This window comes from Agelaius tricolor, unplaced genomic scaffold, assembly GCF_023055355.1.
Source record: "Agelaius tricolor isolate 1412-34295 unplaced genomic scaffold, bAgeTri1.0.p SCAF_27, whole genome shotgun sequence".
NCBI lineage: Eukaryota > Metazoa > Chordata > Aves > Passeriformes > Icteridae > Agelaius > Agelaius tricolor.
Genome location: NW_027269287.1, coordinates 4,319,422 through 4,339,780, shown reverse-complemented (window position 1 = coordinate 4,339,780; position 20,359 = coordinate 4,319,422). Strand labels below are relative to the sequence as shown.

Below are 20,359 nucleotides of genomic sequence, written 5' to 3'. Positions count from 1 at the left end.
TGCTCTGTGCTGTTTCAGTTGGCACCAGTGTGTTGCAGCTTGAATTGCTGCTAGTAAAGTCCAGGGTAAAGAAACAAAAAGGGCCTTTGCATAATATTCACAGATGTTTAATTCACCTTCGGTGAGATCTTCAGGTCCCAGACATCCACACACCCGGGGGGTCCAGCTCTCTCCCTCCAGGGGCCCCTGGGGCTGACCTTGGTCCTTGGGCAGTACAAAGGTGAGGCCCAATCAGGGAAAAGGGAGGGAGTGGCTCAGGAGCATCTATGTTCAGGCGTAGGAACAGGGGAAGGAGCCAATGGGGTGTAACTTAGGAGAAGCCCCTCCAGGGCCTCCACACCAGTGGACCCCTTTTTAGGCCATATCTGAATCCTTCAGCCAGAGTAGTCATGCCTTTGTGCAAAAATATTTAAGGAAGTGAAAGGAACAGTGGGGAAAGAGAGGAGGAGGAAAGAAAGCAGGACTGAGAAACAATGGTGGGATCACTATGGTAAGAGAAGAAGGAGGTGCTTCCCCAAAGAGACTGTAGCTTCCAGAGGACCCACAACAGCATGAAGAAAAACCATGAAAATAAGGAGCAGCAGTGAAGACAATCCTGACCTCAAACACTGTGCCACTCAACAGCCTCATTGTAGGGAAAATGTGGAGCCTGTGATGCTATCAGGACGCAGGAATCTGGAGTGAAAGTGAGCGTGGGAGTGGGGGGGAGATGTTTTTCTCCATATGTGTTTTTGGTTTTGTTTTTATTTCCCTAAATGATCTTACTCACTTTAGAGAGACGATTTTGAAATACCAGAGACAGGTGGGCACAGCAGCTAGGAAACACCCTGTTGTGAAAAATTACATTTTCAGCTTTATCATTACTCCTAATCTGTTGTTAATAAGAGGATTATTTATCCATCTTTTTATCCTAAGAAAGTGTGCTGGGGTGACTTTATGCTGGTATTCGCATCGTCTGTCTTTTTGCTCAGAAATGGGTCCTGTAGCTTTAAGCTTGTCCTACAAAGAGAGAGACAGGGGAGCGGTGGAATATTTTCGTAGTTTGTATTCAAAACACAGAGAGATAAAGAGTGCAGTGCTCTCCAAGTTCTCAGCTTTTGCAGAGGGAGAGACAGGGAGATTTTCTTTGCTTTTTTTCGCTGGTTTTCCTCATTAGCTATGGTGAGGAAGGTTTTCCCAGGACTGTGTCTTTTTTTCTGGAACTGTTCGACTTCTCTCCAGTCCAGAACACCAAACAATTGCCTGGGGGTGTCCTCCAAGCTGCTCTGTGGCCTGGACACTGGATCCGAGCCTGGAGGGATTGAGAGAGGCTGAAGAGACTGAGACATACTCACAGAGGACTCTCGGAACTACAGAAGGACTCTCTCTGAATTTGCCATCTCTTCAGAGCAATGGTCTTATGCTGTCTGTTTCATTGTTTACTATTATTCATTTTTTTTCATGCTTGTGAATACTTTGCTTGTTAAATAAACAGGTTTTTTACACTTTTCTCCAAGGAGATTTTTCTCCCGACCAGTTGGGGGAGGAACTGCTGAAATTTGTTTTTTAGAGACCCCTTAAGGAAATTTCCTCCTAAATTTTGTCCCAAAGCAGGACAGAAAGGTAAGTTTTTCTTAACTGTCTTTAGTGATGGATATGTTAAAATTTGCTTTAATATGGGAATAGTACATTATCTTGCTTTTGCTTTATTGCAACCATTTCTCTTTTTTTGTTATAATTTCAAACCATTTCCCTAGTAAATAAACCAGAGTCAGCAATCCTCTACAATACTCTGAAAGGCCTTTTTAAGGTTGGTGAAATATAGCTTTGTTTCTGATCTGTTGCTGACGCTTCAGGAAACTTGAAATTATGGCTACTAATTTTGCAGTTCCACATTTGAGTTTCTTTCTTACTTTTGACTCTTCCACTTTGGATGCTGAGAATTTTTTACTGTGTATTTCATTGATTAGATTTATTTCATTAATTTCATTAATTCGATGGCACTGATTAGATGTTCTTTTTAGGATAATGTGTTAGAGTCTTTCCTCAGAAAAAATGGTTCCAAGGTGAGAACTTGTGAGGCAGCTCTCTAGAGGATTCTCATGCAGAAGAGATTTTATATATCCTATCCCTTCATTCTGATGCCAGCATGTTTTGTCCGTTCAGCAGTACTCTAATGCAATGTAATGTCAGTGTGAGAAACACTAAGTTAGACCACGTACCACGAAACATCCATGAATGCAAAAATGTCTGTCAGCAGCACACTTTGCAGGTCACAGCCATCCTTAGTTATGTGGTTGATCAGTTCTTTTTTTTCACTATAAAGCTGGGGGAACATGTTCTGCATTCCTGATTTCTGCAGTTTTTAGCTTTCAAGAAAAGAAATGTAGTCCTGCATTCTTTGAAGGACAGACATGAAAAATCCTACTCTTCCTCCATGGAACGACAATGAAATACTATGAAATACTAGTGATGTTTTCAAAAACTGACAAGCACAGAGCTTGCTAGATGACACACTACACAAAGATAACAGGTAAGCCTAAAATAATATGATCCCATGGCCTGAGCTCAAATTACTGACTCCAAGTGTTGGAGTACACCTTGTATTTTAAAATGGACCTAAACTTGCTGACTCATTTATCAAATCTGCCTAAATCATATCAGACAGGCCTAAAGAGAGTGGTAAGGACCATTCCCAGTGACTCTATATTTATCAAAAAGAAGTGTAGCAGTCTTACAGCCAGCCCAGCCTTCTCTAAACATGCAGAGTTGGTAAGGCAGCTAAACCCAAAAAACTTAAATGAGAAAGGGGCAACTAAAACAATCTGGCATGAATAAGCCTGCTCTAAAACTTTATATTAAATTCACAAGGCAGGCTTACAGAGAAGCGTCAATACTAAATTGTCATTTACTGCATTCAGATCAGGATCCTTTACCATCTAAATAGGAGATGGAGACCATCTGCTCTTAGTGTGCTCAATACATACACAATGTATGTACTTTTAAAAGACCTTAGTACCTAGTAATGACTTCATTTTATCTGAACAGCACATTATTTACATACAAAAGCTACATTAAAAACAAAGAGATGATGTAAGGCTACTCCAGCTAGAACCCATAATAAAAAATTACTAGTTCTGCTGTGGACTCTGTTAAAAAATGTAAGAATCAAAAATGTAAGAAGATAAGAACATCCATGAAATTAAATAAAGGATTATCCTTATTTGCGAGGAATCAGAGAAAAGTATTTACAGTGTTAACATTTAAGATAGTCATAAAATAATATTTGGTACACTAGTGCTTCAAAAAACACAGGCAAATCTCTTGTCCATATATAAGGTCACATCTGGTCTGTTTCTAGCTTGAAAGCTATGTGACTTGGTGTATATCTGAATATGTATATACAAAATTACATATTCATTTATATGTGTATAGATACACATTGCTTCTTCATTCCCCTCCCCCCCCCCCCACCCCCCCCAAAAAAAGGTACTGGATCCAAAAGGAAAAAAGATACCTCATGACTATGACTCCTTGTAGTCATTTAAAGGGAGGACAAATGGCTACCTTTTTATGGATCTGCAATTTTGGACAAATGTTTTCTTTTTTCAGTTTGAATTTAGGCATGCTAATTTAACACATAAATTGCAAGGGAAATCATACTTCTTTCAGGAAAAGCTTTGAGTGATTATCTTAAACCCAGCTAGCTTTGAGTTGCTTCATACTAAGGAATCTTACTTTTGAAGCTGTCACCAAGCTTTCAGATTCCAAAAAACAAGGCAGGTAAGACCATCATCTCTTGCAGAATTATGATATATGCAGGGATTGCTTAAAGTTTAAACATTCCCCCCTGGTTAAAAAAGCTGACATCATTCTTACTCCAATACTACCCATTTTCAGCATTAAAGAATGTTTTAATTTTTTGTAAAGCTCATTACAATCTCCCAGGCTATGCTCAAACTTGATTCCATTCTTTTCCTAAAAGGAGGACAATTTTACCATTTTCTATTTTATTACTTCCTTGCTGATTTTCACATCTTCCCAAGTTAAATTTTAAAGCAGTGATTCCAATGCTCACAGAATGCAACTGGCTTACCTTGAGGTAAAGACAAGAAAATAACAGATACAACCACTATGAGAGTGAGTCCCTGCAGTGATGATGTACTATGAGAAGAGCTTAAAAAATATTTGTAAGGGACATTTAATTTAATTTTTCATTCAGTCCAAATTCCTCTGAAATTGTTTTTCAATCTGTAAGTCCAAGTCCACATGTTATGTTACCAGGCAAATATTTTTTAATAAAAGCTTCTTCAAGAATTTCAATTTACTAGTGAGAAATTTGAAAGGACTGATGATTCATTATATTTTATGACATTTGACATGACATTAAAATATAATTTCATTGCCTTCATACTTTATTTTATGTATGTATATATAAGTTGCATTTGTCCAAAATAATGTCAAATGTCTTCTGGAATGCTTTTTATGTAATTGCCTGGGCTTGGGTATTTTGAGAAGGTGGTTTTTTTGGTTTGATTAGGTATGTTTGTTTGCTTGTTTGGTGCGGGTTTTCTCTGTTTTAATTGGTTGGGTTTTTATTTTTTTTAGGGATGAGTGAGTGGGTGGGTGGGCTTTTGTGTAGCTTTCTCTTACCCAATTACAATATAGAAATAATTTTATTTTTTACATAAGTCCATCAGAATATAGATACATTCTTAAAAATGAAAGAAAATTAATTGAAAGATCACGCTACCAATGCCTATGATACAGTGAAGTACAGTAAACCAGCAGTTAAGTTAGGGTCAAAACATCATCAGGCAGAGAAACAGCTTTCAGCAGTTGTTTCATTGTCTTTTTCACCTCACAGTCATCACAGATGCAATTTGTGTCACCACAACAAAATATTGAAATAATGTTATCATTAGCAAGACAATGTAACTGTTTCTGCCGAGGTAAGCACTCTAGAGCTAGGAAATACTACTATCAAGCTGGTCACACCTTGATTTAGTTCCCATATTTCCTAGGGAAAACATGGTAGTTATTACCTTACTCTTCCTTCTACTTAATTCAGTGTGTTTTGGTCTCATAGAGGACTGGAATGAATTATAATATTTTATGTAAGAATGAGGCAAGAGAAAGGCTCTGGAAAGTTAGATCCCTCTTCATTTGGCCCTAGGGTTCCTTCCAGTAAGCACTACCTTATTTACTGGATAATACAGTAGAGATCCTGTGGCTATGCTGATGCAAAACATATCCCAGTTCTCCGGGCTATAGCATAAGGCTCCAGTGTTGTCATGTGTTAAAAGATTTCTCTTAAACCTTGTAGAGTTTGGCAAGGGATGACTAACATTTTTCTGTCAGGTACCATTCACAGATGCTGCTGGGGATGGGGACCTGGGTCACTCTGGGTATCTTTGAAAGAGGAGAAGAAGAGGAAGGGGATTGGAGGGCTCTTGAACCAGGATTGCAAACCAAATAAATACAGACTCTGATTTGCAGTAGCAAACACTTCTTTACTGAAGTCACCAGAGGTGTACTTGTGCACAACGAAAAGGGAAGTCTCTGATCCTAGCACTTCAGTGTAGGTAGCCAAATGTTTTGGCCAATTCTGATATCTCTGCATTTCGAATTAGTGTCTCTTCCTTACCTCAAAGCTATGCTGTGAAAATAATTCATTAATATTGTAATCCTAATGATAAAGATCAGATAATTCCTGAAAGTAGGTTATTAACATTGTCCACAGAGCATAATTTGAAAGGGGGAATATTCAATTGAACAGTATCTGCTACTAACACTGAATGAAATGGGAGACTCGTGCAAAATGTGCACTCAGTCAGATGAACTACGTTTACATAGCAAATACTCATTCTGCTATTTTCTAATTGTCAAGTAATTAATTTTGAAATCTATTAATTTTCTTTTAACAATTTTGTGGTTATTTAATAAGCAAGCACACTACAATTAATATACAAATTTCAACAGAGACATGCCAGTTTGAGAAAAGGCATTTGATCAACACTGGCATTCCACAATTGTGAACCAGGTTACCCAATTTACTGAGTACTAGTTCCAGTAAAAATGCTAGATTCTTTTATTTGTCTTGAGACATGAGAATGTGCAAGTAACAGAACTCATGCCTTATATATAAATCTATACCTATCCAGCCAAAGAAATCTGAAGAATTTAAGCCTTACTCAGAGCTGAAAAAAAAATCAGTTTACTTAAATACAAGGATTTACTGACCAATTTAGTTAAAGACAGATAAAGATATTTAGTTAAAATTATTTAAATGTACAAGAAGAAAAGGAAAGTAGCAATTCATCTTAAATTACAATAGATCATTTTTGGAAAAAATCTGCAAAGTAACAAAATTCAATACAAAAAGGCTTTTAATAACGTTTTTTAAAATAAAATAATTTCAAAGTAAAACATAGTAACTTTTTTCTTACTAAATCAGCCATTTTTTCAATATTTGAAGCCTAAGCAAATGAAAACATTGGACTGTTCCACTAAATATAAAGCAATGCTTTACATTGATGAATTTGTTTAAGTGTGATGATATATCTCTCTGTCTATTTTCAACGTAGACTAAAGCCATTTTCAGTGTTCTGGTGCTGAATCATAGACCAGTTCAAGAGGGTAATGATGTATATAAAATAAATGCACTGTTATAATGGCTATATGATAATACATTAATTTAAGTAGGCTATTATGTCCATCTTAGTTTTAATGTGTGACCCACTAAACTTCTTTTTCAGAACTATACCACCTATTTTGATGTAAGCTGTCAATGTAATGTTAATAGAAAAACACCTTAGAATAAGTTGAAAACAAAACCCAAATACAATTACAATGCATTTCAAGACTCCTGTAAAGGTTACAAGAAGAGTTTTGGAATCTGTCTTCTTGGAAAGTTTTAAATTTAAATAGAGATAAATTCAGAGAATTATCACGGAGCAGATTCCTTGAGGGAAAACATTGTTTTGGGCAGCATTTTCTAGATAACATTGCATAGCGTAGGGTAAACTATGGCAGTAGTCCATTGAAAAGTGTCTTTCATGCTTAATTTGACATTTGAGAAATTGTCCTCTGCTGATGAATCGTTAACTGAGATCTATAGGTCTAGCAGGCAGAAACATTTTTCCACTGAGCATCCTTTCCTGGTGTAATCCTTCCTGAGAAGCATCTAAAGAAGCTGTAATTACGGGAAAAGCATTCATTCAAATAACTGTCAAAAAATGATGATTCTGAGCCTGGTCTCTTGATCATTCTTGGACAGGCTTTGCCTCTGTCAGCGAAGCCTCTGAGAGCCTCTGGGCTAGGAAAACTGAGCTTTGCTTGAAGACAACCTTATCTAACAATGCTGAATTTATTTGTAGCAGATCAGTTTCAATAACAGAAATCCCACAAGAGTCACCCAAGAAAGGTGACCAATATGTTAATCAGAAGTTATTTGTGATTCATATACCATAAATGTATCTTCGGCCATTCTTTCATAGAACAGAGGGAGAACTGTAATTTTATGTAGTGCTGTTGTAGTCTGATTTTGGTAGTGAAGTACCAACTTTCACACAATATTTCCTATTTAAAGGCCTCACCCTGACAGTGACATCTGGACTGAATTTCCTCCTTCCCTTGAGGAGATGAAAAGGAAAATCTTGGTGTTTGCAACAATGCTCTGACAGTGTTACTCTGAAAAAAATCTTTGAAACTGTCATCACACAGAAATTTTTATACCAAAGTGAAGAGGATGTGCCCAAAAGCCTCAAAGAAGCTAAGTATTGTCCAGGGCGCACATAAGTTTTTACTTTGATACCTTCACTCTGCCTAAAATTCCACTTCTGCAAATTTTCCTGGATTTGGTTGTATTGTTGGTGACTTGAACTGAACATTTCACATAGTGATGAGTAGATTTCTTATATGTGAAACATTCTGGGTACATTTTAGCTTCACTTCTGACCCCGAACAGGTTTTGTCTCACTGAAGTCTATGAAATACACCAGACTTAAAAGTGGCAAATATTAGGCAGATTTTGATGCTCAGTTGTCAATAAATTGTAAATAAGAGAATTTCTGCTGCTCAGTCTGGAAATAAAGACCACAGACATGAATGACCTTTGGTTGTAGAACAGTTCTAGAAGAGCTTCCAAAGCTGTTCTTAGGGAAAAGCTTAAAACATCTAAATTGAACTCAAAGTGCTACATTAAAATATTTGGTTATCAAGCTTGATAATACTGCAGTTCCACAAGGCAGGCAAAGTGCTCTTGGAATGTTTTTTTCAAGGTCCAAAGTTAATTTAAAAAAAACATTAACAGGCAGACTTTATCTTATTTTATATTGAAGATTCACACTGTATTCCATCTGGTTCATGGTTTCCACTAAGGAAAAATCTCTAGTGAGCCAAACACACAATGAATGACAAACGAATAACTAAGGTAAGTAGTTTATCAATTATATTAACTTTTGTTTGTTTTTTTTTTCCTTTTATAAAAAGGTTCAACTCAAGTTCATATTTTCAAACTGCTTTTAAACTAGTGGTTTTTTTAACCCCAGTCAGCATTCAAGGACCACACAGCCACTCATCTGCTTGCCCTCAGTGAGGACGGGAGTCAGAAGGCGGTTGAGATGAAAAGCATGATAATAAAAGAAATAAAATTAATAACAACAACAGCAACAATTGAAACAACAATAATAACAATTGTAATGATAAGAAATGAGAGAGAGGGAAGAATAAAACCCAAGAGAAAGAATTGATGCACAATACAGTTGCTCAACATGCACTGAATTATGCCCAGCCCAACAGTGCTCACCCTCTCTTAGCCAACTGCCCCTAGTTTATGTGCTGGGCATGATGTTAGGAATAACCCTTTCCAATGACCCATTCAGGTCACTGGATCTGGCCATGCTCCCTCCCAGCTTCTTGTGTAGCTCCTCACTGGTAGAGCATAAGACACTGATAAGTCCTTAACTCAGGGTAAGCGTTGCTTAGCAAGAGCCAAAACATCAGTTCATTATCAACATCACCTCACACTGAATCCAAAGAACAGCACCTCACCAGCTACTGGGAAGAAAATTTACTCTATCCCAGCTGAGACCAGAACAAGCAACATCCAAGAATTTCTTCCTTGTTAAAATTTTTCCAAGTATTATTTAAATTGTAGTAAGTTACATTTTATTCCTTGTAGAGCTACACAGACATGTGTAATTTATTTTTACTCTAATACATCTTTTCATGCTCAGGTATTCTTAATTTATTTCTTTTTTCAAACAAAGTAGAAAGTCTTTTAATTTATTTGATTGTTTGTTTTCCAAAAATTACTACTTGTATAGAATCTATCAGATAATGATACATTAAAAATGTTAATTTGAGAGTTCTCCAAGGCTTTAATTCTCAGGCTTTCTCTAGTAACTCTGCTACTCTGTAAATGCAAAGACATAAATCTGGTATACAAAGAGTATCAGCAGTGCCATGTGGCTGTAAGATCTTTTACTTGTCAGTTCAAAAGATAGCTACAGACTGTAGCTAGAAAAAAATTGTCCTAGCAATTTCCCTTAGTCTAGTGCTTGCTTAGTTTATAGAGTAGTGAATATATTTAAGTTATCTAATAAAATTTCTGCTGATTAATGGAGAACTTAGCAAGATAATTTTTAATGAAAATTATCGCAGGATGAGGAGATACTATTTTTTCCTTTTCTTTTTTTTAATTGATATTTTACCCTAAGTTTTAATATCTTAAAGGAGTATCTTAACTGTCACATTTCTCATTGTATTACTTGAGAGCAGTGGAGGATGTCAATATTTTGTGTTTAAAATCCAATTCATTCAGCAACTACTCTTTAATAGCTGAAGAATTCTCTGGAAGTGGAAAGCTATTCCTACTTGCAATTTTCCAAGCCAACATCCTCTTTAACAGATTTCCCTCTAATGAGATTTTAATTTTTTTTCTTTTCATTTTTCATTATGGTATTAGAAGCAGATTTTTATTTCACAAGGGCAAGATTTTCTATATGCATTAAAACTATACATGCATGGAGAGTGAGATGTGCTTAGCCACTTTTAGTCTTTCATCATTTCTTTTCTATTTTTAAGCCCATTGACCAATCAGCAAGTGTATATTTTCTTGGTAACACAATACTACTAACTGAAGAGACCACCACTTAGAAATCAGCTAGGGCCCAAACTTAATTGTTGGAAGATTTAAGCAGCTGAATGAAAAGCTTATGCTGGGATTAAATCGCTGAAGACCAAAAATGTAAATGAAAACCAATCAGGTTTCCTCTTACCATTACCTCTTCATAAATATAAAGAAATTGTCTAGTTCTTTAGCACTATTGGTTTAGGAAGGCTAAATGCAAACTTATATGTTTGTGTCTTGGGCAGAATCTTGGAATACTTGTTTCCTTGCTGTGTCACAGACTTCTGCAGGAGTCAGTTCCTCCAAAGACAATTTATTTTGCTGTCACTGATCACAATATAAAACATCAGCTTCACAGAAGCAGCGATATATTGAAAAACACTACAATGGTGCATAGTGGTGTTAAATCTGCCACAGATTGGCTGGTGCATGAATCGGGGCGGTGGGGGGACATGTAACACTGGTGAAGCATGTATAAATGAGTTAGGAAAAAAGGATTTTTTGGTTTTACACCTCAGATTGATCAGAACATATGAAGAACTATACATGTCCACACTCCTGAATTAAACTTTAAGATCAGAAAAGAAGGCAAAGTAATTGTATTCAACATCACAACACAACATGTTTTTCCATTTTTAGGAACATGCAACTGGGGAACATATTTCGAAAAATACCACCCCCCTCCCCCCCAGAAAAAAAGCTCTGTGTAAAATTGCATCTATGAAACTAGTGAATTAACCTCACATCTTAAAATGCAACGCACAAGGTTTAGCATGCATTTTCAAGCAGGGACTGTCAGGAGTCCTAAACACAGCACTGGTTATTTATGTTATGTATATTAAAAGGCTAGTAACCAAAGTCACCTGCAGCTGAAGCAGTTGTACTGTACCTGCTGTGGTGTCTCTGGGAACTGTGACAATCCATCCACCCTGCCTCAGTGTCCCTGTGTGATAGCCCAGTCCTTCTAGGAAGATTGTCAGATTCTCAAAACAAAATGCTGCAAGGAGCTAATTGATTCTCCTGAGAGAAAAAGTGAACAATCATTTGTTATGGTAACTTACCTCTTTTATCAACTTATAATATTTATAATTAAAATAAACATTTATTCCATCTTGGCTCTACTTTCAACAACCTCCTTATTGGTCTGTCCTTAGCTGAAACCGACTAACTCAAAATGTCCATCTTCCTCTTATCAAAAAACAAATCTTTAACCAAATCTGGCTAGGACTGTTATCTCATATGAAATCTCAAGAACTGAATATTTGGTCCAATTAATTGGAAAACTGTTGCAGTGTGTCCCATTTCCTCTCACCTATCCCATCCCCCTTAGGTACGCCAGCCTTTCCCCCTCCCCCTTTTCCCTCCTGCCTGGAAGCTGCTCATTAATCTAAACCTTCCAGCAAGGCGTCGTGTGATTGGCAGATGCCCCCCAGGCCTGGGCTCATTGGTTTGTCCTAGCGTCCACATCCCCTGAGCCTTCCCCTGCTCACACCTGGTTGGCCCTCACCTGTTCCTCCCCTCCCCCTGTCCTCGGGGCTTAAAAGAACATGAGACCATGCGGTCGGGGTCTCTGCCGTCATTCTGTCTTTGTCGTGGTTCTGTCTCTGTCGTCTGTCTGTCTGGAGCTGTTGCCAGATTCAGAAATCTACCATGCTACAATAAACTCTGGATCTAAGCTACACGGCAGAACCCGCTCCTTTTCTCTTCACTGCTGTCTGAATCTTTTCCACCAAAGGTAAACTGAGTTCCTATTTTGCCTGGACTTGTTCTGAGCGTCCAGCTGCAGCACCTAGCCAGCCAAAGGCACCTCTGGGGTGAAAAATGCCACAGCTGCCGCCTTTGGTCCAGCAGCGAGGCCAGACGAAGCCAGGCAGGACACAACCCCGAAACATTCGGGGCTTAATATTTAATAGAAAACAGTGGTGTAGTTTCCTTTCTATGATTCTAGATGTTTCTGTAATTCCAGGGACAGTTCTCTGTGAGAGAGGAAATTTTGCACCATCGTGTTCTGGTAAAAAAAGGTGACAACAGTAATGTTCCCATTAGTGTTCTGCTCCTATATATTTAAGGATATGCTGGAAGCTCACTTGCTACAGTAGTTAACTAGTTACCAGATGACCATTACTGAGGCCATTTGCCACAGAGCAACCTCTGTCCGCACTGTTAAACTCTTTAAAAAGCAGCCACAGCTGCCCCCTAGACTTGTTGTCCTACTCCACACTAACTTCTAATGCATACACTTATAGATGAGAGAAAGCCCTAATTGACACAGACCCCCAAAAACCAAATAAAGAAATATAGACCAGAAGAAATAATGGCAGTGTTTTTTCTGATTACTTAGTAATAGATAGGATTGAATTCAATTGCCTAGGAGTTTACCTTCTCCATATTGTACCAATACAATATAACCGTATTGTCTTCTGTATTTTAAACCCTGCTACATCTCCTCAAGAAGATCTGCCTGCTTTGGAGAGAATTTTCAAATTTTATGGCTCTAAATTGTAATGCATGAGCATTTCTTCATGTACATCAGACCCTTTAATGTGCACATGGCAGCACCTAAATTAGATTTGTTCTCTGAAAGGTAATGCTTTAAATACCTTTATGATATCCTTCACGTTCTCAAAAACTAATAAAATCCTTTATGTTTTGCAGTGACAGAGATTACAGACCCTCTAAGAAATGATTTAACAGCATCTTCTAGGATAAAGAAGCTGTCATTAATGCTTGTTTTCTCAGTAAGCAGTTCAAAATAACTTTGTAAACAAATAATGAAATAGTGTCATTTTCGTTCTTCGGAACTTCTCTCTCTTCTGCTTCAACAGAAGCAGCTGGAGCTGTAGTACAACAGGAAATGAAAAAAACTGCCAGTATCAGCACAGCAGCTGCTGGCATTCTACAAGTTTTCTAGGAGTACCTGTTAGAAGAAAATACTCTGAAGGCAGCAAAAGTAAAAGAGAAGAACAGGGTTTATTGCTACTTTTAGGACTGAAAGAAGAACTTGGGTATACTTTAAATGAGGATTTCTACATTGAATTGACTGGTGATAGTTCACTACAAATGTACTCTGTAGGTACCAGAAGCAATGATAAACTGTAACCAGGATAAACTAGACCAAGTAGCCAGTATGGGCAACTGAGAAGCTGCTGAAAAATGTACCTGTCTTTTTATACCTCTCATTAGACTGTACTGAAAAATGTACCTGTCTGTTTAGACTTCTAATTGAAGCACAGACTTCAAGTTTGTACTACATACATGCAGAATTCAGGTTTTTAACTCAAGTAATTCCCTATTTATAAGAAGACAAAGTTCTTAGCTGTGACAGTTTCCTACCATCTATGAGATTATAGATGGGAATAATCTTTGCCCCTGGAACATGGGAATGACCTTGGTCCATGTGTATTCTGAAAGACAGTGCTGCAACTGGGTATTTTCTGCTTGTTATGGTTACCAGATGGATCAACATTTCTTGGGAAACAACAGTGAGCAGCTTTAAGTAAAGGGTTTGATTTTTGTGTTAGTACCAAGTCAAAGTGAATTTATTGTCCATATGATGATCTCCCCTCTAGTATTAACTACAACCCATATCTCATACAATAGTGGAAAAGGAGTTTTTCATTTTACATTTATATTGTTGCAAAATTGAGTGGATATTTTATATATTACACAAAAATATATTAAAACTACTTTTGGCAGCTATGTCCTATGATAAAGATTATTTGAATCCCAGAAGGGAAACAAACTCCTCTGTCGGAACAGGTATATTGTAATTCATGAACTATGTCAGGGTTCATGTCTAGTAACAGAAATTGCTAACAGATGAATAGAGAAATTTCATCTTAAAATGTGTAATCCTAACTGCCATCTAATAGGACTTTGATCATAACCAGAAGTCTACGTATTCCAGCAATCAAAAGACCAGATGAATAATCCTAAAACTTGTTCTTTGGCTTCCAGGTGTCACACTGCAATCTATCAGAGAAAAACACTAATAAGCTCTGAATAAGTCAATAAATACAGAACCAGATTGGCAAAAGTATACTTATTCTCACTTCACCATCCTTCATATATACTTCATTCAAAATTATTTGTGTAAATGCTATAAAAAAGCTGTAAAGTATTTATGCAAATGCTGTAAAAAAGTTGTAAAAAGGCTCTAAAAAGAATTCTTGAAATCATACTGAAAGAATTGAAATGTGCTATATTTTTTGTTGCCCTCTTATTCATGAGCCATATCCACCATCTTTGCAGTACTGAGCAAGCCAATACCATCCTAAAGTCACAAGAACTGATTTTCAATATCTAAGAAAAGAAACAGAATAGCAAAAACAATCATAAGTTGTCACTGAGTACAAAATATCCCACCCATGTTAAAAAGCAGCTCTGAGTTGGATGTAGGAACTGATGATGTAATGATTATAGTATCAATAACAACTGTAACTTAAACTGAGTATCACTTCACAAAGAATCTAAAAATGATAAAGAAATTACGTGGGAGAAAGAAAGCTAAAAATCTACACTAGTCTATGGGATAAATTTACTTACATAATTTGCAGCTTTAAGGCTAAACAGAGCACATTTCTTTAATATAAAAAATAAAATTAGTCCCTTGTGCCTTTTCTCTACTTTTTAGAGTAAATAGCAGATAAATATATGTATATACATCTCCTTTTCATCAACACCAGACATGGGGTACACAGGACATATGCTTAATTTTATGAATTTTTAAGAAGGGAAGATTGAATGAAAACATTCCTAAATATTTGCATCTCAGAGAATTCTTGCTGTCAGAATACCATTCAAATGTATTTATTTATTTATTTTAGATTTTCACCTTATCTTTCACATAGTTCTGCTATAAAGTGGCATGTCTATTTCTTCTGTCATATTGGAATTTATGCACTTCAAGCTTAGTCTTAATTGGGTTTTTTTTTGGTTGTGGTTATACTGTGAACCCAGTTCCTCTTCCTGGTTGCTAGCACCAGTATGTAGGTATCCAAATATTGAATTTAATAAGACTAAATGTGGGAGGAGGGGACAGGGAAGTTGGGGCGGGAGTGCCCTGGGATGATTCTAACATCAATCACCTATAGCCCACTCCTTCCCTTCTGGAAAATTCCCCGTTCCCCACTCCCCCATTGGACCTCGCCCCAAGATCACCCTCTCCCCACATTCCTATAGGTGCACCGCCGATCACTCCACCTTGTCTCCTCCTCTGCGCCCTTTCCCCACTGGTTGAATTGTACCCTGACCCCGCCTACCCTCTCCCCTTTATAAACCCCCGGTACCGTCCTGGTTTGGGGCTTGAGTTCACCCCGACAGCGGCTCCCTTCAACTGCAGTTGCACCCCTGCTTTCCTTCCCTCCCTAAACCCTCGGACCATCCGCTAATAAACCCAGTTGGATCTGCACCAGTGCCAAGTCCTTCTCTCTGGTCCTGCCGTTTGATATACATCCAGGACTGTGCGCATGGTGGAAGAGGTGGAGCCACTCCTATGGGACCCATGAAGGAGTGATTTGCCCACAACCACACAGGATGTTCCCCTGCAAGGGGGACACCCCCACAACCAAAGCCTGCTTCAGTTTAGTTGCATCATTGGTACTCTAGATGGAAACTCTAGTCCTTTTAACAGTCAGCAATACACAAAGCAAGTGGCCTGTCCATCACAATATTTCTTCACAGCTGCCAAGCGTTTGCAAGCTTCTAGGAATCTGGTATAAAATTTGTATTTTAAGGGATAAAAAAACCAATGAAACAGATGAGATCTTAGAAAATGGTTTCTAACCCAAATATACTTAATTGATAGAGCACAAAATAATACCTATTCTTTTGAGATCAAATGCATTAATTAATATATTTACATTTATATTTTCTTGTCTGGCCCTGGCATAGCAGAGCAGTTTCCAATGACCTGTATCTGTGCAGTCCCTGATTTGGCAAGTGAAGCCAATGGTCCAGGCAGCCTTATTGGGGGGTAACATTTCTTACAATAACACCATTTTTGTTAGATACACAGCTGCCTTAATCAAGGATGATTGTTGTATCAGAGGAGGGGGCAGAAAGGTTCAGCAAAATAATAGCATAAGATGGTGAAGTTGATACCAGTTTAATTTAGATATTATCCGTGATATGAAAATAATGTGTAGTAATTTAAATCAATGACTAACAAAATAGGTTTTTTTTTCTGCACTGTAGTGGGTAGACATACTCAGTCTACTCTATAACTTAAAATTTTAGGTACCTAATAATTAGGTAATTATTAGTACACACTGCTCTCTTAGGTGGCTCATCTGTTTCTGAGATAGGGATGCTCCATTTCCAGCTCTACAGTGTAACATTATAATCACACCACTGAGAATTAAGTTTGCTTTTTGACTGTTACAGCTTCAACTGTTGAAGGTCCTAAATTACCCTAAAATATAGTAATTTAATTGGTATTTTGTCTTCGAGTACCATTCCAGTATAGCATTTTCCAGAAAAAGCACAAGTCTTTGCTGAAAATTGAGTTTGGGAACTCTGCCAGTGTTGGATATTAAAGCAGCTGTGCTGGCAAAGCAAGTCTTCAATGATCACCTAGACCTAAGCTTTCTACCACCTCTCTGGAAAAAGTGGTTGTCTGAAAAGTTCTTTTATGTCACATACTGATTTAGAACACTTACACGTTAATGAAATCAGGGACCAGTTTAATTTCAAGGAGTGTTTAACAAAATCCATCAATATTCCTGTTTTATTATATAGCAATTAATTTCATATATCTTTCCAGAAAACTTGAAAATGAAGGAAAATTTTGTTTGGTTTGCACACTTCTTTCTCTTTCTGCATCAAGGTGGAGGAGGATAAAAAAAAATTCATTGAAAATCTGTGTTAGCTACTGGAAGCTAAGGTGATTAGTTCTTGCATGCATACGAATGTCATAGTCAAGTGATATATTCCTGAAATACTGACATTCCTACCTTTCTACAGGAAAGGTATCTTTTTAGAGAGGAAAAAAAAAGAAGTCTTCATTGGAACTACATCTATGTTTTTTCAATTTCTCTATTTCCTGGTTCTAAATAAAACTGAAAAGTCATATTTCATCAGGAGAAAAATGTCAGACAATCTGAAAATTACCCAATCTTCTATTTGCCTTTCTATTTTTTTTTATTAAAAAAAAATACTAAATAACTGGCAGATATGTCAGTTAACCTTTGACAAGTCTGCTTTTTCACAGAGAAAACAAAATTGCTACACAGGACTTCCGCTAATAGACTCTCTTCTCCAGTATTTATTTCTGTACCAAAAAAATGCTTCTATCAATATAATGTTGATTGAGTGAGTGGCCAGTACAAGCAGATGTAGCAAACTTAATCACAAAAAAAAATTTGAGCTGTCTGGTTATGCCAAGATAAATCTGCTAAACAAGCAAACAAACCCACCCCTACAAGACAGGAGTAACAGAACATGCAAGACCCTACAGAGCCATTGCTCCTTTGCTGGAAAAGCAATGAGTGTAGTGTGCCCTCCCTTACCAATAAGGAGCTATTTCTCATCAACCACAAGGCCAGCTTTAATACCATGAGAATCTAATTTGCTCTAATTCTCATGTTTTTTATAGCATCCCAATTTAATCACATCATCAGCTCATTAAACATCCAAAGACTTCGGAAATTTGTGTTCAAGAGGCTTTGAAGCCTCAGTCTTGTTTTCAAAATTAATTCATTTGAAATCTAAGTTCCTTTGCCATGAAATAAGATAGAAAGACTGACATGAAGTAGTGAAAGGAAAATTAGAACAATTGTCTGAAAGTTTGATGTCATATTTCATCATGCTTTTTTAAAAATAAGTGGGATACATGTCTAAATGATAGCATTTGTGAGTTCAGAGAGGGAATGAATCCTCAAAATTCATGATACTCCTTGTTTCTACTTGTTGGAATGCAAGCCTCTCTGAGTTCCTCAAAGAGAGAGATGAATGAAGGGGTTGAATTAAAGCCTTTAGAGAAATTAAGATACATTAAGCCACAGAGAAACCTACACAGAAGTAGAAGTGTAGGTTTAAATTTTAAGTGGAAGTGGTAGAAGTGGAAGTTATACAGTAAGTTAGTTCCAGACATAACAAAAATCTAATAGAACTTTGCTTGAGCCTCTGGAACAGATAGAACTATATGCGTAAATAGATAGACCTATTCACATAAATAGATAATAATGATGATAATAATAATAATTCACATAAATATATAATAACACATAAATATATGTAAATTTTAAGTAATAAAACAGTATATTTGTGTAAATGGATAATATAAACATAGTTTTTTAGTTAAAAATTGACATGACTTTTGTACTACTTGACCACATTAGAATCAAGTTTAGATTGGTTTAGAAACAATGGTTTTAGAGTCATGTTTTTAGCTGATTGGGTGTTTCATGGATAAAATGCCCTGTAATGGGGTGCAAGAAACAACAACCATAACAAGAAGAAGAAGAGGAAGGAAGAACAAGAAGAAGAAGAAAAGAAAGAAGAAGAAAAGGCTATGGTCCCTGCTGTTGCTGCTCAGAACATTGGACTCTATGCCAGGGAACAATTGTTGCTGCTGCTGCTGCTACTACTGTTCATGCATGGAACCTGGGACTCTATACCAGAGAGCAGCCTTGCAGCAGCAACTTCTGCTTGGGACTCTATGCCAGAAATCTTTTAGCATGGACTTTAATAACTTGAACTCCTTGCCTTCGAGACTGATGTATTCATGCAATAAACAACTTTACTACAACCAACAACTGCTCATGTCTCTTTGAAGACCCGAGGCCCAAAACAAGCTTGACCCTACTCATGTGGGTTCCCTCAGTTCCTGTCAAAACATTGTGGTTTTTCTCTCCCAAATAGAATATGCAGGTATTTTACATTTTAAAAACTACAATTAGATTCACCTCTGGTTCTCTCAGTTTGAAATGTTAATATGTGTATTTCTCAGGTATGACACCTCTTTACCCTATTTCAAATGGTTATGTTTTTGCACACATATAAAAGACTGAAAAAATTAAAACTAAAATAAATATATCTGCCTGCAATCTGAGTCCTTAAATACATCTACTATTGTTACCCAATCACACTCCTCTGCATAATGCTTGCTACTACTCCTCCAGCTCACTTACTGCTGTACATTGCAATAAATGCAAAGATTGTGGTCTATCACAGCAGAAAATTATGAGTACATAAGAATTACTTTGAGGCACTGGTGGGATAAATCATCCATGAGATTTAGTTGTATAAGTGATTTTTGTTGTGCCTTATATCTTGCCCAGGCTGTCTAAATAGATACACAAAGATACAGACTTTACAAAATTAAGTAGAAACATGAATGTATAATGATTGGCACATAATAATTTTAAAATCTGCACGTTTTCAATCCTCATTATGCTAATGGGATTTTTTAGGCTGAGAAAGCAAGTAAAATGAGAAATTAACTGGTCCAAATTTGATGTTGCTTGCTCTGATGACATTGCCTTGGCCTCCCACCGAGTTGCTCTTTCATTCTTCCTTCTTAACAGGATGGGGGTCGAAAATAAGATGGAAAAAAGTTCATGGGTTAATATAAAGAAGTGGAAATCCCTTACCAATTGCCATCTTGGGCAAAACAGTCTCAACTTAGGGAGTATTAATATACGAATATTGATATTTAAAATTTATGTGAATGGCTAGAAACAAAGACAAAAGCTAAAACTCCTTTCATCACTCTCTCACTTTTCCCCAAACCTAACTTCTGTTTTTTTCTATTGAAGAGCACAGATGGGTGGGTAGTCAGGGTTGAGGTCAGTCTGCAACAATTCTTCCCTGCTACTCCTTCCCCCTCATACTTTTCTCCTGTTCTTGCCTCTATTATTTGATAACTACAGATACATTATGAGTATGAGTGGGTCCCCATCATAAGCTGCAGTTTCTTTCATGAAATACCTTCTACTCCAGTGTAGTCCTCCATGGGCTGTAGACGACAAATTTCTTTAACATGATCCTCCCAAACTGCAAGAGAATCTGTGCCCCAGAGTCTGGAGCACCTTCACCTTGGTGAAGGCAGGGCTATTTCTCATAGCTGCTTTTATCACTCCTTTCACTCTTATACAGTGGTTTACCATCTCTTTAATGTGTTTTCCAAGAGGCACCAGCATCTTGGCAGAGGGGCTCAGCTGTGCCTGGTAGTCTTGTTGGAGAAGGCTCAACCAGATGTATCTGGTTCTGGACAGTTCCAGTTCCTGCCAATACATGGGCACC

The 20,359-nt window shown here is 37.2% G+C and overlaps 1 long non-coding RNA gene across 1 annotated transcript in view; it reads left to right on the top strand.

Annotated features, from left to right (window-relative positions):
- Nucleotides 1-973: 973 nt before the first annotated feature.
- LOC139600409 (uncharacterized) overlaps nt 974-20,359 on the top strand; it is a 67,085-nt gene continuing 47,699 nt past the window's right edge. Inside the window, exon 1 of the long non-coding RNA XR_011682515.1 lies at nt 974-1,602. This is a non-coding gene — a long non-coding RNA (uncharacterized lncRNA). The remainder of the gene's footprint in view (nt 1,603-20,359) is intronic.